This window comes from Lontra canadensis, unplaced genomic scaffold, assembly GCF_010015895.1.
Source record: "Lontra canadensis isolate GAN:19392208 unplaced genomic scaffold, GSC_riverotter_1.0 scaffold134, whole genome shotgun sequence".
NCBI classification, from domain to species: Eukaryota; Metazoa; Chordata; class Mammalia; order Carnivora; family Mustelidae; genus Lontra; species Lontra canadensis.
Window position 1 is genome coordinate 1,539,170 of NW_022631128.1, and position 6,535 is coordinate 1,545,704.

The following is a 6,535-nucleotide window of genomic DNA, read 5'->3' on the forward strand; positions in this document are numbered from 1 at the left end:
ATGTTTTAATTCAGGAGTTCATATTGATATAAAAATAACTCCTATGTCACAATTGGAAATGCTCATAAACCATTTCATTAACTTAAAATTTGCTTAAATATAGGGAAAGAATCAAACATTTATTCTGCTTTTTTGTACCATTTTTGATCAGAGCTAACAGTTGATGAGAGAAAACCTTTCTTCATAAAAGTACTTTTCTAAAAAATGAAGAAGAGTGATAGAATATCATTATTTTGTAAACCATTGTGAGTTAGTGTTATTAGGCAATAACCACCAATTACTAATAAAATCACAAAAAAATGACAGACAACCTAACATCTCAACCTGAAGAAAGGACGTTGGTCACACCACCTCTGAAGCATAAATAACATAAATGACAAAAATATTGAATCAGAATCTTATCAATAGATCTACCCACCAATTGACCAGAAATGTAGAAAACAGAGGAACATATAAACTAATACTGTGGGGTGCATTTGGAAATTCATTCCAAATACATTCATTGAAGGTCTTCAAAACTATCTCTTTTCATCAACAAATACATACAAGGTGGGATAAAAGAGGTGGATAAGGAGTACATAAATTAAGAAATTTAAGAAAGGGGCGCCTGGGTGGCTCAGTGGGTTAAAGCCTCTGCCTTCAGCTCAGGTCATGATCCCAGGGTCCTGGGATCGAGCCCTGCATCGGGCTCTCTGCTCGGCGGGGAGCCTGCTTACCCCTCCCCTCTCTATCTGCCTGCCTCTCTGCCTACTTGTGATCTCTATCTGTCAAATAAATAAATAAAATCTTAAAAAAAAGAAATTTAAGAAAGATATCAACCAACTATAACGTGTGAGACTTATTTGCATCATGATTCAAACCATTCATTTAAAAATGTATGATACAAATGGGGACATTTGAACACTAGATACTTGCTGATAATCTGGGATTGTAAATTTTTTAGGTGTGGTAACTATATTATTTTCAAAGGTGTCCTTATTTGGGGGAGTAACATAAAACATAACTAAGAAGAAAGTATAGGGTGTCTGGAATTTGCTTTGAAATAATCCAGGGGAAAGAAGGCAGGGATATAGAAAAAAAAAGTTCGTACCTTGTACTCAGCTGTTATGTTTCCAGTCATAACAGTTTCCTCTCTTTTTTAATGAAATTGATTTTGTAGAGAATTCTGGTTATTAGGTCTAGTAGAATGTCCCATAACCTGGATTCAACTGATTTTTTTCGTCATGGAGTCTTTGAATTTGTTTTTCCATTCTCGGTATTTCTTGTAAATGTGACCTAGATCTGGATGCTGGATTAAATTTAGGTTAATTTTTTTTTTATCATGCTTCATGTGTGGTATCGTGGGCTTCCTATTGTCTTGTATTCTTGTTGACAGACATAATGTCTGTTATCCCATCTTTAGTGATGCTATGACGTTAATGTAGATTCAATGATATCAGCTAGGTCTTGAATTAATGTGAAATTGTTTACAATATTCTATACATCTTTTTTTTAAAGAGTTTATTTATTTATTTGACAGAGAGAGAGAGATCGCAAGTAGGCAGAGAGGCAGGCAGAGAGAGGGTGGGGAGCAGGCTCCCTGCTGAGCAAAGAGCCCGACGCGGGGCTCGATCCTAGGACTCTGGGATCATGACCTGAGCCGAAGGCAGAGGCTTAACACTCTGAGCCACCCAGGCGCCCCCATACATCTTTTTTAAAAAAAGATTTATTTATTGATTTATTATGATTCGACAGAGAGAGAGAGAGATCACAAGTAGGCAGAGAGGCAGGCAGAGAAAGAGAGGGGGGGGAAGCAGACTCCCCGCTGAGCAGAGAGCCCAATGCGGAGCTCGATCCCAGGACCCTGAGATCATGATCTGAGCCGAAGGCAGAGGCTTTAACCCACTGAGCCACCCACGCACCTCTCTATACATCTTTTAAAGTAAATGTTACATGTAGTTATTTCTCCCTTTTCATTTTATTTTCAGGTTGATTTTTCTCTCCCTTTGTTCAGAACGAGCTCATTTTTCTTTAAATTTTTTTTAATAAGGGATAATCTCAAACATACATCAAAGTGGAGAAAATAGTACAATAACTGTCTTGCACTTACCGTCCAGCTTCAACAAGTTTCAACCTTTTGCCAATCTTTGAACTGAATTGGTTTTTTTTTTAATCCTTCTCTCCCTCTGTCTCTCTCTGTCAAATAAATAAATAAAATCTTAAAAAAGAAAGAAAGAAAGAAAAGAAGAGGGTACCTGGGTGGCTCATTCGGTTGGGCGTCTACCTTTGGCTTGGGTCGTGATGCCAGGGTCCTGGGACTGAGCCTCACGCCAGGCTCCTTCCTTGGTGGGGAGCCTGTTTCTCCCTCTCTCTCTGCCTGCCACTCCTCCTGTTTGTGCTCTCTCTCTCTCTCACAGTCTCTCTCTGTGTCAAGTAAGTAAATAAAATACTTTTTTAAAAAAGATAAAAATTATTTAATTTGGAAGCATTTTAGATTTACAAAAAAGGTGCAAAGATAGTAGGAAGTGTTTCTGTGTATCCCTTACCCAATTTCCCTCATTATTAAGATCTTGCATTTCCATGGTATTTTTCCAAAAATGAAATAATTATTCAACAGGTGAATGGATAAAGAAGATGTGATACACCCACACACACAATGGAATATTACTCAGCCATCAGAAAGGATGAATACTTACCATTTACACTGATGTGGTTGGAATTAGAGGGTATTATGCTGTAAGTGAAATAAGTCAGTCAGAGGAAGACAATTATCATATGGTTTTATTCATATGTGGAATATACAAAACAGGGCAGAGGACTGTAGGGGAAGGGAGGGAGAACTAAATGGGAAGTCATCAGAGAAGGACTCAAACCATGAGAGACTCTTAACTCTAGGAAACAAACTGAGGGTTGTTGGAGGGGAGGGGGGTAGGGGGATGGGGAAACTGGGTGATGGTTATTAAGGAGGGCACATGATGGGATGAGCAGTGGGTGTTATATGCAACTGATAAATTATTGAACACGATATCTGAAACTAATGATGTACTATAAGTTGGCTAATTGAATTTAAAACAAAACAAAACAAAAAGCAAATAAACCAAAACTGATACACTGCTAGTAACAAAACTCAAAACTTTATTTGGATTTCACCAGTTTTTTCCACTGATGTTCTTTTTCTGTTCTAGAATCCAGTCCAGGTACCATACAGGATTTAGTTGTCATGTCTCCTCAGTCTCCTGTGGTCTGTGACAGTTTCTCACTCCCTCCTTGTCTTTTATGACCTTGACAGCCTTGTGAAGTACTGGCCAGATGTCCTGTAGAATGTCCCCCAATCTGGGTATGTCTGACGTTTTTCTCTTGATTAGACTAGATTATGAGTATGAGGAAAGGGATAATAGTAAGAAGGTATTTTGGGGGTTTATGGGGTTTTTTGGTTTGTTTTTAGAAATTTTATTTATTTATTTGATAGAACAAAAGAGCAGGAGAGTGCCAGCAGTTGGAGCAGCAGAGGGAGAAGGAGATGCAGGCCACCCACCGCAGAGCAGGGAGCCCCATGTGGGACTCGATCCCAGTACCCGGGGATCATGCCTGGAGCAGAAGGCAGTCGTTTAACCAACTGAGCCACCCAGGAGTCCCAGTAGAGGATATTTTTGGCAGAGTGACTCTTTAGACAGTTAGTGTCCTGCCCCCCTCCATCTTTAAAGGAGACTCAAGTTCTGTCCTGTGCAGATGGGAAGGGTCAAGAACTATCTGGCTCCAGCACCTCTCAGTTAGGGCAAGTCGAAGTAGACCAACATCAAAAAAATCTCTCCTGGTATTTTGTAAAACCATTACATTCTAGTTCTTTCTAATGCTTTGGGGATTTAGGTTTTTTTTTTTTTTTTTTTTGAGCAAATCAGGTCTCAATTTATAGTGCTCTGTGAGATGGTTATTTGTCTTTCAGCCCTGAAAGATATTTCTTTATCTTATCTGGCTCAGAATCAGTCCTGCCTCTCTATACCGATACTCTTGGACACCTCACTCCCTCAGCCTGCTTTGTTTTTCCAACAGATTTAACACCACCCAGCATATAATTTGCAATCAGTCCAATTTCTGCCGTCCACCAATAGAATGTAACTTCTCCACTTTTGCTCTGGTTTGTGATCATTCCCTGATGAATCCTCAGTGCTCTATGTATCGAGATAGCTGAATAGATAGCTGAATGGATTTAATAAATGAGTGAGCCAGAGATAGAGGCCTAAATGCAGGCCGGCCGGGGCGGGGCGCTGGGCGCTGAAACACAGGTGTTTTGCCAGCAGGAGGAGCTCCAGGATATTTGAGTGGAATGGAACATTTCATTTGCTAGCCCTTTGCGGTGCACAGAGGAATTCCAGCCAATGCTTCTCCAACCCGTGCACCTGAAACCCCCGAGGATCTTTGTTTAGGATATTGCTCGTCTTTATTCAGGAGGTCTGGGTTGGGACTCAAGATTCTTCATTTCTAGCATGTTCCAAGGTCACGCTGTTGGTTCGCACAGCACACGTGGATTAGCAACACTGTACGACTATCTCCCAGGTGTATTAAGGAATAACATCATCCCCAATAATTCCAAAACTTAGCTTTTTTTTTTTTTTTCCAGAGAAGCGTAGTGCTTGGGAGAGTTTAGGCTTTGGAGCCCGATCGACCTGCATTCAAATCCCGACTCAGCCACTTTCCCACAAGTCATGTTAATAACCCTGTCTTAGGTTAATATCATCTCTGTGCCCAAGTTTCCCCAGCTATTACGTGGGAGAAATAATATGCAGTTGGCAGAATTATAAGAGTTAAATGGACAAATGCAGGTTAAGTTCTCAGAGGGATCTCTAGCACATAGCAAGTCCTCAGGTAATGACACTTTAAAATAATATGAATATAGTAGAGTACTTGACTTTTTTTTTTTTCGACTTTTACAAACTGTTTATTTTCCATCAACCTTATTTCCATTTTGTTTGCCTTTGTGGAAGAGCAGCTTAAGACCACTCAGTGGTTATTTCTACCCATTCAGTGGCCCGAGCAGTGGGCGCTCCAGTCTTCAGAGGGGACTGCTGAACAGGCACAGAGGGCACCTGTGCGACTTCAGACCAGTCCGCAACTTCAGGCTGAGTAGCCGTGAACTCAGGAGCTGGAGTCGCCCATTCACCCTGGAGTTCTTCCTTGGTCACAGCCTTTTCAGCCTCGGCCTGCTCTTCCTCTTCAGTCTCTTCGGGATCTCTGTAGCAGTAGAGATCAGGCATGACCTCCCACGGGTGTTCAATGGAAATGGTGCCACGCAGGCGCAGAACTTCCCTGGCCAGCATCCGCCACATCAGACCCACTAAGTGAGCTCCCTTGTTGTTGCAAGGGACGGCAATATCCACATAGCACCGAGGAGAGTCTGTGTTACACAGAGCAATGGTCGGCAGGTTAACATAAGACGCCTCTGTGAGAGGCTGGCGGTCAGCCCTGGGATCAGTGACCACCAGAAGTCTGGGCTCTCAGAAGGCTGCATGGATCTGGTTAGTGAATGTTCCAGGAGTGAAGCGGCCGGCAACAGGAGCGGCTCCAGTAGCAGCAGCAAATTTCAGCACAGCTCGCCGGCCAGTATTCCTGGACGATACGACACTAACATCAGCTGGGTTTTTCAATGGCAACAATGGCACGGGCTGCCAGCAGAAGCTTCTCGCAGGTTCTCCTCAGATATATGGTGTAGATACCATCACTTTTCCTTCTGTAGATGTACTCTTCCATCTGGAAGTCAAGGTTGGTGCCACCTAAATGGGTTCCTGCTGCAAGGAATTTGAGGACATCCTCCTTCTTCATTTGCAGGACATCAAGTGCTCCGGACATTGTGAAAGTTTCCCTTTAAGTTAGGATGGGAACCCAAAACCACTCTGTATGGACCCTTCCCTGGGTAGCGTGGAAAAAGCAGTATTTTACATTTTAAAAGGCTTTCCTGTGTGTAGCCAAGAGGTTGCATTACTACTGACTGATGATTGGTAGCAAAACAAGAGGACAGATACTACCACCTGATCAAGGTGAGGGATGGGGTGGGGCGCGGGGCATGAGGTTGACCCGACAGCTATATATTCTTAATCTGGAACTGTTAATCTCTTCCTCATGGACAGCAAGACTCAGAGTCCTCTTTTCTGACGCTGGGTGAGACATGACTACCCTGAATTCTTTTTTTTTTTTTAATTAAAAAAGGTTTAAGTTAATTTTTAATTTTTAAAAAGATTTTATTTGTCAGAGAGAGAGAGAAAGTGCACAAGCAGGGAGAGCAGCAGCAGAGGGAGAAGCAGGCTCCCCGCTGTGCAAGGAGCCCAATGTGGGGATCGATCCCTTAGCCGACTGAGCCACCCAGAGGTCCATGGTTAATTTTTTAGGGTGGGGAGGAGGGAGAGGAAGAGAGAGAGAAGCCCACCAACCTGAGATCATGACCTGAGCCAAAATCAAGAGCTGGATGCTTATTTGACTGAGCCACCCAGGCATCCCTCCACTGTTCTGAATTCTTATGACAGCAGTGTGTGACTGTGTAGGGAGAGAGGAAGAGCTCAAAATT

The 6,535-nt window shown here is 42.4% G+C and overlaps 1 pseudogene; it reads right to left on the reverse strand.

Moving 5' to 3' along the window:
* Positions 1-4,967: 4,967 nt before the first annotated feature.
* LOC116858278 lies at positions 4,968-5,852 on the reverse strand (annotated as a pseudogene).
* Positions 5,853-6,535: the final 683 nt, after the last annotated feature.